The sequence below is a fragment of the Equus przewalskii genome, chromosome 4 (assembly GCF_037783145.1).
Source record: "Equus przewalskii isolate Varuska chromosome 4, EquPr2, whole genome shotgun sequence".
Classification (NCBI taxonomy): Eukaryota; Metazoa; Chordata; class Mammalia; order Perissodactyla; family Equidae; genus Equus; species Equus przewalskii.
The window spans coordinates 78,415,350-78,427,031 of NC_091834.1; the positions used below are offsets into that span (position 1 = coordinate 78,415,350).

General features: G+C 43.9%; 1 protein-coding gene across 1 annotated transcript in view; it reads right to left on the bottom strand.

Moving 5' to 3' along the window:
* The window catches only part of AASS (aminoadipate-semialdehyde synthase), a 55,588-nt gene extending 50,970 nt beyond the window's left edge, over nucleotides 1-4,618 (bottom strand). The window contains exon 1 of the mRNA XM_008514425.2: nucleotides 4,389-4,618. The gene's annotated coding sequence lies outside the window, so the exon portion shown is untranslated. The remainder of the gene's footprint in view (nucleotides 1-4,388) is intronic.
* Between the last annotated feature and the right edge of the window lie 7,064 nt (nucleotides 4,619-11,682).

The window sequence follows — 11,682 nt, forward strand, 5'->3', positions numbered from 1 at the left end:
ACAAATTCAGGGGCCAGCCCCATGGCCAAGTGGTTAAGTTTGCGCACTCCGCTTGGGCGGCCCAGGGTTTTGCTGGTTCAGATCCTGGGTGCGGACATGGCACCGCTCATCAGGCCAGGCTGAGGCAGCGTCCCACACAGTACCAGAGGCACTCACAACTAGAACATACGACTATGTACTGGGGGGCTTTGGAGAGGGGGAAAAAAAAGAGGAAGACTGGCAACAGATTGGCTCAGGGCCAATCTTTCAACAAAAAAAATTAGAAATTCATTACTGAAGAAATTAAGGCCAAATCTTCCATCTCTAGCTCCCGTAGTCACAGATGTGCTCTTTGTCTTTATATTTTTTTTTAAAGATTTTATTTTTTTTTCCTTTTTCTTCCAAAAGCCCCCCTGTACATAGTTGTATATTCTTTGTTGTGGGTCCTTCTAGTTGTGGCATGTGGGATGGTGCCTCAGCGTGGTTTGATGAGCGGTGCCATGTCCGCGCCCAGGATTCGAACCAACGAAACACTGGGCCGCCTGTAGCGGAGCGTGCAAACTTAACCACTCGGCCACAGGGCCAGCCCCTGTCTTTATATTTTAGATCTTTAAAATAATGCCACTAGAACATAATTCAGTGACTCTAAAACCATCAAATCACATGGGGAGATTTCTCAATGCTGAGTTATTTCTAATAATTAGGCATTCATCTTAACTAAATATTGAGAGATTAAGGATAGAGTAGCCTTGAGTTGAAGGAAATAAAGTAATAGATGAGAAATGCAAATGATTTATATCTACCCTTCCAATTCATTCCAGAAATGCAAGTGTATTTAAAAAGCCATTGTTTCCCACGAAGCCCTGATACTGTAAATAAGGGTGGGCCATTCCTAGGCTGTGAGTCTTGGTTCACACTACGTGTTTCTTATCCAGACCATAATAATCCTAGAGAGGTCCAAAAGAGTTCCAAATTAATAGAACATCCGGTGATGGCCTAGAACTAATCCAAATACCTCCCAACCCTAGGCTTGTTAGAATTAGGCTTGTACGTGCAGCAATACTCCACACTTCCACTTCCGGTTGCATAGGTACCTTCTTTTAATGCTTCCACGTTAAACCGCTTATAAAATTGCCAGCCAGAAGTTTAAAAAACAAGTAGACTTATGAGGGGTGGGGGGGTGGGGGGGGTAGTCTAATAGTATTAATTAATCTGGTCTGAGAATATTCATATGTTCCCAAGCCCATCACCTACTCAAAGTCATCCAAAGATACAAGACCCCTGACTCTCCCGGTCTCTAGCCCACAAATTTAGTTTCATTGAGATGGAACGCAAAGTTAGTTCTGAATTGAAGTCTAATCCAAAACGTTTATCTGCTTATTTGTCTGTCTCTTTGCTGAACTGTAAACACTTTGAGGGAATGAATTGTATTTTATTCATCTCTGTTACTGGCGCAAAGGAGAACTCAAACGTTTTAAGGAAGAATGAATGAATAAAAGAGCAAATTTAAATGCACGTCATAAAGACCTATGCATCAGAGAAAAAAAAAATAGACACGATAAGAATGGGGACTTACATCCCCGCTCCCCGACCACCACAACACCTCACAAAAGATCTATTCTCTGCCAAGATCTCATGACCAGTGAATGTTATGAAATGCAACATAATACGTAGGAAAATCCAGACCTGGGAGCTGAGACATTTAACTAGCTTTGGGGTTCCTTCTCAGTTTCCTCATCCAGACTGGAATATAATCCTGGAGTCCCTTTTAGTTCTAATATCCTGCTTCTATTAAGCATGGTACTGACTGGGCACTAGGGATTACAAAAGCATTAGAATTTTAAAACATAAATACGTACTCTCACTGAAGAAGATCCAGCTAAAGTACACTAAACAGGGAAACCAAACACCAAAAACACTAAGGAAGATAAGACATTCATCTAGGTACCTCCATTAACTGCAGTGACTGGGAGCCCAGAGCTTCCAACAGGAGAGGGATGCCTCAAAGGCACCTTGGCTCTCCTCCACAAATAGCCTGGGTTGCTTGGCTCTCCACTCACTCTGTGACATTGATATATAACTTAACCTATCTGTGCCTCATCCGCAAAATGGAGTCATATTAATGTCTACCTCTCAGGGCTGTTGTGAAGTTTATCTAAGCTAATGTGCATGAAGTGCTGAACATTGCCTTGCATGCTGTGAACACTCAATAAAGGGTAAGAAAAAGACTCCAAGCCTGCCCTCTCCTTGAAGGTGAGCACAAGCACACCACTCAGAAGACACTACTCTCCCTTGCTCTTTGTCACACTGTGGTAAGGCCTTCACAATGGCCTTACCTCTCTCTCCCCTCTTTGCTTGTATTTTTCAGGAGAAAAAAATGGAGTCCAATGAGCCCTCTATTTAATCTTGTATTTCATCAAATTTAAGAGACATTTTTTTCACATTTTACCATCCCTGAATAGGGATGCATCTTAAAATTGATAGCATCTTAGATTTGATGAATATGATAATAATGTTGTTGGTTATTTCTCATACCAAATGTATAGGGTTTCTGTGATTCCATGAATTCCATAGAATTTTCTGTGGCCTCACCAAGAAAACTTGCCACTGTTTATGTTATTTCTATGAGAAAATTAATACAAGAATATTTGGAAAAATGAAAACTTTTTTGTTAAATGGGCACAGCCTACACACCAAAGATCACTTCCAAAATCCTGAGCCAAGGTCTATTAAGGCTTAAATAAAGGACTAGTTAGTTAGGGAGAAAAATTTCAATTGCAAATAAATCAAATTAAAGTTCTGATGATGCTTTCACCAATAACAAGGGAGATTGATAACAAGTAGAATGTTCCAGGGGCCGGCCGGGTGGCACAGCGGTTAAGTTCGCACATTCTGCTTCTCAGCAGCCCGGGGTTTGCTGGTTGGGATCCCCGGGGACATGGCACCACTTGGCAAAAGCCATGCTGTGGTAGGTGTCCCAGGTATAAAATAGAGGAAGATGGGCATGGATATTAGCTCGGGGCCAGTCTTCCTCAGCAAAAAGATGAAGATTGGCAGTAGTTAGCTCAGGGCTAATCTTCCTCAAAATAATTCATTAATCAATTAAATAAAATAAATAAAGAATGTTCTGGAGAGTAGGAAAGTACTTGGGTAAGTTGGCTTAAACCTTTGTCCTCCTAACCCACTTTGCAGAATGGCCACCAGTTTACGTTGCCAGAAGGTGTAGCCCCAAGTTTACTCATCTTCAAGGGGGCAAAACGGGGAGGGGAGTACAAGCGACAAACATATGCAGAATACACACACACAGAGACACAGAGGCACCCACACATGGTGCTACCGGTGTGTTTTTTTTTGGTTTTTTTTTTTTACTATTATAAAGTATGCGAAAGCCACTGCCCGAGTCAATGATCCTCTGTCCTTGTATAGTTACATCGGCATAATCACAACTACATCTCCACATTCCGATAACTGATGAGCCACAATATCAAAAAATGTTCATCTTTCTTTCAGGTTGGGGAACACTCTCTCTCCCTCCCTCTTCCCACGCCCCACCGCACTTCACTCCCCTAAAATGAGAGTCTAAAAAGCACATCTCTTCTGGAAGTTGTCAGGACATTTGGCCCCGTTCAGTCAACCAGAGTAAGCGAGAAACTGCTGCTACCCGCGTCCCCTCCCAGCTCAAGCGCTCACACTGGCCGGCACAACCCCTGCAGGGTCTCGGGGATTCAGGAGACGCTGCCGTCCCGGGCGCCCAGCTTTCTCACGCCTCCTCTCTCTGTTAGAGCGTAGACAAGGAGCAACAGCTAGCTGGGGGGCGGGGGGACGACGGGGGATGGAGGCGGTGGTCTCTATCTCAGAGAGAATGGCCAGCCCGAGATGGCCAGAGTGAGAAGTTTTGTGATCAGTTTGGCTACGCAGGCCAGAGTTGGAAAGGTCAACGGCAACGGCGCAGAAAGAAAGCTGGGGAGGGGGGGTTGTCCCCACAACCTCCATCAACCACCCCCCGCAGCCAGGCATCCTAAAGAAGCGTGCAGTCCAAGAATTAACAGGGTGCTCGTTCTCCAGCTTCAGCACCAACCCTTGACTCCCCAACAACCGCACCGCCCCCCACACACACCAAAAAAAGAAAAGAAATCCAAATGCCATCCCTTCCCTTTCCTAAGAAATTCCCAAGCTGAGCCGGCTGCCCTCCTTCCCTCGGAGGGGAGGCCCGGCAGCGAGGCCCCAACGCCCTTGCTCGTCCCGGCAACGGCCGGGGTCCCGAGTCGGGTCGCTGGGGCGCAGGGAGCAGGAGGCCGAGCTCGCCCACCCCTCGGCGGACCGCGGAGTCCCGCCGGCCAGTCCAAGCGCACGTCGCAAGCTAGGTGCCCCGCACGCCTGCTCAGCCCTCACCGAGCACCCCTCCTCACCTCGTCCTCTCTGGGGCGCCCACCTGTCCCGCCCTCTCCGAGCTCCCGCGTCCGGGCAGCTCAGGCTCCGAACTCCCAGCAGAAATTGGGATGGGCTTCAGGGGAGGGGTGTTTGCTCAACTTGTGAGCACGTCACGCCTCTCCCTCCCGCAGCCAATCAGCGGCCGCCCTGAGGGAACAACCTTCTCCTCCGCCAATCGGCGGCACTGCCAGCTCCTAGGTCATGCCCCGCCCCTGCCCCGGCTCCTGCCGGAAAACCCTTCTCCTTTAAGATCTCCGACTTGCGTCATCAGCTGGGGGCGTTACGTCTTTCCAGGACAGTTATTGACCAAGTTTGTAACCGTCCATAGCAGAGGACAGGCGGAGACGGAGAAGGGTGAAAAGAGTCCGAGAGTTGCACGCTAAATAGATGTGTGTACCCCCTGGAAAAAAAGTTACGAGTTCGGGTAGATCACGTTTGTTCAGCTATATGCAGTTTTCAAAGCATTTTCACAGCTTCGTAACAAGCCTGTGAAGCCAGACAGTTCTTAGAATCCAGCAAAGCTGAGTTTTAGAATACAGCAACTGAGACTGAGAAATTAAGTGTAGTGCATCCACATCCAATGAACGTGAAGAATCCATGTGCATATGACAAAGTCCAATGTGCTTTAAAAGTCCTAACTGAGCGGCTTTAGAGGGACAGGGATAAACGCATTTCATAAAGACTTAGCCTCAGTACTACAGGCTAACAAAATGCCTGAAGCCCCTCTGTGGTCCTAGGGAGTCAATGGCCAGAGGGTTATCTTCTCCTGTTTTTATAACTTCTCCAACAGTTACACTTTTCTCATATCTGCCACAAACGTGTTTACTATTAAATTCTCATGTCAACAATCTAGAGCCTAGAACATTCTTATAAACTCCACTCACATCTCCAAATGCAGAGAAAATTAGAATCTTCTCTGGATGTTGGGATTTTCCTCTGTCTCTTTAACTCCACATATCCAAAATCGTATTCCTAGTCATTCCTCTATAGCCTTCCCTTCTTGCTGTGTTTCCCAGCTTTGTTCTTGATATCACCAACTTCCTAATCACCACCTAGCCAGGGCTGAAACAACAAATTTGCTTCAGTTCTTCTTCTGGCCTGTCAACCTTACCCAAGGTGTTGATTCTATCCTTTAGAATCCCTCTATTACTCTCATTCAAACCCCTTTTTGACCCGACCTAGACCATATTGCTTTAAACACACAACTCTGATCAACTCACTGGCCCAGGCAAAAAGCTTCTGGGGCTACACACTATTCGTAGAACATTATCCAAAGTCCTTCACACAATGTGTGAGTTGCTTCAAGATATGGCCCAAATCAGCTATCTCAGCTTTATTTCTACAGCAGAACTAGCCTGAAGCCAACACTGAAACACAAGCTGTGCTTTGCTCTCTCTCTAAGGATTAAGAGCCTGGATCAGAATCCTTACTATTCCCCCTCAAGGTCTAAATCATGGGCAAGTTACTAAGTTTTCGAAAAAAGCCTAGGCTCCATTATCTGTTAATAGGATAATAATAGGAACTACTTCGTGGAGTCATTGTGAGGATAAAAATGAGATGATGTCCAAAGTGCTCTGCCAAGTGTCTAGATAAAGAAACTGGCAATTATTATCGATTTTTCCTCAAATATCTCATATTGGCCAGTTATCTGTCATTCTCATTTACAAAAATGTCCACCTCTCTAAAACTAACCCATTCTTTAGGGTTCAGCTCAAATGCCACTTTATCAATGAAGCTTTCCCTGAATACTCCAACCAGCTAAGCTCTCTCCCTTCTCTCATATGTATCTACCTTTCCTGTTGTACTCACCACAGTCTTTCCTTATATAATAGTTTTCTGTATTTATCTTATCTCCATCCCTCACCTGTCATCACTATCAGATCATAAAAAGCTTAACGGAATTAAGTATAGGAGGCTGGCCCCATGGCCAAGTGGTTTAATTCACACATTCTGTTTCAGTGGCCCAGGGTTTCACCAACCCAGGGTTTCACCAGTTTGGATCCTGGACACGGACATGGCACCACTCAGAAGGCCATGCTGAGGCGGCATCCCACATAGCACAACCAGAGGCACTCACAGCTAGAATACACAACTAGGTACTGGGGGGGCTTTGGGAAGAAAAAAAAAGAAGAAGATTGGCAACAGTTGTTAACTCAGCTGCCAATCTTCAAAAAAAAATTTAAAAAAAGAATGTGGCTGTGCCTAAAAAAAAAAAAAAAAAAAAGCAAGCATATATATTTGGTCTTACTCTCTTTTTTTTCCCATTACTTCTAAAACAATGCTACGCATGTAAGAGGCCAGTCAGCGTCTCAGAAGGAAACAGATGGCACAATCCAACTGGTAAATTAGGAGACTTGAAGGGATTAGCTGTGTGCAGGGATAAAGGAAGGCAATAAAAGTTGGTGATGCACCCTCAGACTAGCAACAGTGACAACTACTGTAGGCCTTAACAGGGCCAGGGGAAGAGAAGGTTATCAGAACTCAGAGTTCTAGCTGTGGTGTAGCTGAAGCTATACAGAGTGCCACCTAACAATGCTGGCTTTTGGAAGGGATGGAGCTGCCTAAGTAATCAATGACCCCACCCAAAGAGAAAGCCACGTAAGGCAGGGGTCAACAAACTTTTTTCTGTAAAGGGCCAGAAAATGAATATTTTAGGCCTTGCAGGCCATAAGGTCTCTGTCACAAATTACCCTTTTCTGCCATTTGGAGTGTAACAGCAACCGTAGACAACACTTCCATGGATGGACATGGCTGTGTGGCATAAAACTTTATTTATAAAAACAAACTGCAGGCCAGATATGGACTGAGCATCATAGTTTGCATGTCCCTAGCTTAGGGAATGAAGAATCCTACTTTACTCTCCTGCCCTCCCCTCTCCTGCTGGTACCTTTTACTAATTGAACACAAGGAAAGCCAGAGGGTTGGCACGGTTCATAAAAGTCAGCCCCTGGGGACAGAGCAAGTGGAGATGGGGCAGAAGTTCTGGAGGCTGCAAAGAATATCCAGCTCAAAAGATCTTCAGCAAATGCTCATTGAAATGCATGAATCATATACTTGGTCACTGTGAATTACTTTCCAAATGGTTGAACACTCATGGGAAAACTACCAAAATTGCATTCCTGAATGGGCAAAGCGGGGAAAGGGACATGGAAACTCCACCAAGGGCCCATCAGGCTCAGGCAGCTTCTCTCTTTCTTTACTTTGAAATCTCATGCACCTCTGACCTACCACCCCAATAAAACATTAACCTGGCCCAAATCCTTCCTCTCTGAATTCCAAATTACTCTTCAAATGCTTGTGGTGTTCAGGACTTTTGCAAGATGTGCACACGAGAAGTACTGTTTCTATTAAATAGTAGTAAATTCTGTTAAATACTGTTAAAATGGGGGATTCAAATGTTTTTTGTCATAGTGATAATTGTTGTAATAAGTGTGACAGGTCTCATTTCTTCACAGTGAAAAGGGACAATGGGTGACAGAAAAAACCAGGTTGGATATACCCCATGTCAGCTCCCACAGCCAACCTCTCAGACTCTTTCAATATGAGAGAACCTTCCACCCATATGGGGTGCTAGGTTGACACTCCCGAAATTAGAAAGTTGGTTCTAGGCCACTCAAACTGGCTACCTTTCTCCCACCTTCTTTGGCTTTCTCTCTTCTCTAGTTGTTCCTTACTTTGGTTTTGTTCTTCCTGAGAGACCATGAGAGTATAGTTAGGCATGTGGGCATTGGAGTGAGCTGGACCTAGACTTACTCCCTCCTTTTCCAACTCGCTCACAGGTCATTTTGTCTCTTTAAGCCTCATTGTCCCCATCAGGTCACTGAGAAACATCCTAAGGTTCTGAAGAAGATTAAGGATGCATGTTCTCCATATATGTGAGCTATTATTGGAGCTTACTATTATATTCTGTTTCATCCTCCCCTCCCCCTTCTTTGTATTCAAAGCCCACTCTCAATCTTAAGTGAACTTTACCATAAAGAGAAAAGAAGTAGACATTTGAAGGGAGGAGGAGGAAGGAATCCAACATGCTCTTAAGTTTACTCTATTGATTTCTCAAGACTTTACATTTTTTTATGTGAACAGCAATTTTTACATCACCTCTAATCTGCCCACCCTAATAAAATATTCTACGTATTTTAAATAGAATTTTCTGATAGAAAGGACAAAGTCAAATGTTGTATAAAATAAGAAATAGTTTAGAAAAATTTCTAAATGACAATCACTGTTGTTGCCTAACTCCCTAGTTATCTTGGGAATGAACATACATTCTTTACCTTCAAGGAATTTAAAAACCTGATCAGGTAAAGCAAGAGCGGGAACCACCCACACAGATAAATCGCAATTCCTGCAAACAGATTCAGTGCGGAGATAGTGACGTCCCCGGGGATTGTTTTTTTCCCTACCCTTAGATGAAAGGAGCTGAGAAAACTAATTGCTAGTTCACCTCCTCTACCATTAACAGTCCTTAGGCAACCTTCCTGAAAAAAATTCGAGAAAATTCCAAGCTTCTTGGCATTTCCAGGGTCAACCTTTGTTAGTTTCTAACGTTTCAGAAAGTCCCCAAGGGTCCATTGCATCCCTTAAGAGTTACGCATGCGGGTGAACCTCACTGGACAAGTTTGCTGCCCATGGTCACCTGCTGAGTAACTGTTATTATAGTCTACCGGGACTTCTAAATTTTCAGTTACACATCACTGTATTTTATAAGTTAAGTGAGAATTGTATGCCATAATAATATAAGCTAATTTGGGAAATGCAAATTTGGGAATATATATCCCTAATGATGGATCTGATATATTCAAATCAAGGAAGAAAATCGAGTGCTCCTCCTCTCAGCCTCTCTTGAATGAAAGTCTCAAAAGCGAAGATGTCTTGAAGGACTGAAAAAAGATTGGAGAAAGGAGGGAGGAAGTAATTAAAGCCAAAATAAAATATAAGCGTAATTGAGCTGGAGACAACTAATGGTCCAGGTTTAGGAGGTAGAAGAGTCAGGACTTTTCTCTTTCTAGTTCCAGTCTGGGTCAAGTCCTGAACGAAACCAATCTTTTACAGTAGACGTCTCACTGTAGAGATAGGAAGGAGAAAAAGCAACATACAAATTATTTTTTGCAGTATAAGGAGTAGCAGCTAGGAAAATTAATCTCAGCGTAGGCAAAGTCACAGCAGGAAGCAGAAAATAAGATGGAGAGAGTACCCTGACATTGAACTGACTCTCATGATAATTGCCATCTGTATAGCTCATCAGAAACAAATATAATAGAATTTGAATGAACAGAGAAAAAATATCAAAGAAGGATGTTCCCATTGGATGGTGTAATGTTGACACTGCCCATGACAGGCACAGGCCTTTCTGTCATTGTCATTTTCTATTATTGAGTGACCCCAACCTCCTCAAACAAAACAAAGGCAAAAGCCTAAAAGACAAGAATTAACTAAATAGAGTACTGTCTGGGCCTGTATACGCAGGTTAACTCCAAACATTTATTAGCTATTTTATAAACATAGTTAAAATAAACACTTCCAGGGCTGGCCTGGTGGTGTAACCATTAGGTTCCCTTGCTCCTCTTCAGTGGCCTGGGGTTTGCTGGTTTGGATCCTGGGCACAGACCTACACACCGTTCATCAAGCCATGCTGTGGTGGCATCCCACATGGAAGAGCTGAAAGGACTTACACCTAGGAGATACAACTATGTACTGTGGCTTTGGGGAGGAAAAAATAAATTAATTAAATAAATAAAATAAACACTTCCTCTACCCTAAGAAGCTAAAAACCTAAAATGCCAAAGATGTGTCAAGACCAACACCACAAACACCACCACAATGTATACACTCCTAGGAGCCAGAGGCCTGTGCTCGGTGTCTTTGGAATCCAGTGTCTACTGGTGCCCACCACACACTGGGGCCTCAGGGATCTATGCAGTTATGTGAAAGAAGTAGATTTGGACCACAGATAAAACTGGGAAATGAAAAAGGAACAAAATGAAGGAGAACAGGAAAACCAAGGATAAAGAATGAAGTGAACGGAGGGTGAGGGGCCCACAGCAGGAGGATTAAGGTGAAGTTTACTCCCTACAAGCAAGTCCAGTGAGAGGAAAACAAGGAGAATGAACTGCTATAGAGAACAGAAAAGAAAAGAGATTCAAAAAGAGCAAAGAGGTCTCACGTTTTGTGAAAACACCCAAATCTTAGAATACCTCTGTTGAATTTTAAGAAGGGAATTAAGTTCAAGAAATCTTTCACAGCCAGGAACACCTTCTCCTGTTTCTTCCACCTCTCTTTCTTGGGCACAGGCTACCTTTGCCTGCTTATGTTCTCAGCTTCTCAGCTTCTCAGCTTCCCAACTGCTGCCAAAGCTCCATGGCTCGTAGAAGCATGGCTGTGCTATCTGCTAAGCCCACAACAGCAAAATACCATCTCCCCTGACAGGAGGGGAACTGCGGCCCTAGCACCTAATGGAGTTCAGTGCCCTTTGTAGTGGGTGGAATAACGTCCCCTCAAAAATTCGTGTCCACCCAGAACCTCAGAATGCAATCTTATTTGGAAATGAGTCTTTGCAGATAAAATTATGCTAAGAATCAAGATGAGATCATAGTGGATTTAGGTGGGCTCTAAATCCATTGAAAATGTCCTTGCAAGAGACAGAAAAGAACACACAGTCACCAGGAAGAAGGCCATGTGAAGACGGAGCAGAGATTGGAATTATGCTGCCACAAGCCAAGGGGAACCAGAAGCCACCAGGAACTGGAAGAAGCAAAGAGGGATTCTTCCTCTAGAGCCTAAGAGGGAGCATGGCCCTGCCAACAGCTTGATAGTGGACTTCTGGTCTCCAGAACAGTGAATAATAAATTTCTGTTGTAAGCCACGCAGTTTGTGGTACTTTGTCATGGCAGCTCTAAGAAATTGATACAACTTTAAATCACCAAAGGTCTAGGTTGCCCTCCAAGGTTGGGGTGAGCATTCGTGTATCACTGTCTGAGGACACAAAACAAAATGAAATCATACAATCAACAAAGAAGATGGAAACATACATAGCTGCATAGGCAGAAATTTAAAGTCAAGTTTTCTTCACTAGATTGATCTTCAGAAGACTGTTTGCTCTAAATGTCTAGAGAAATTGAACATGGGCTACAGCTTCACTGTGAGCTCTGAAATCAGTGTGAAATACGGGTAGGCTGAAGCTGTTTGATTCTACTTTTAAAAGACCCGTGCACTGAGCTATGGCCTCTAGTGACTATTCCTATGGATCTTGGAGAAACAACCTTATAACTGTGA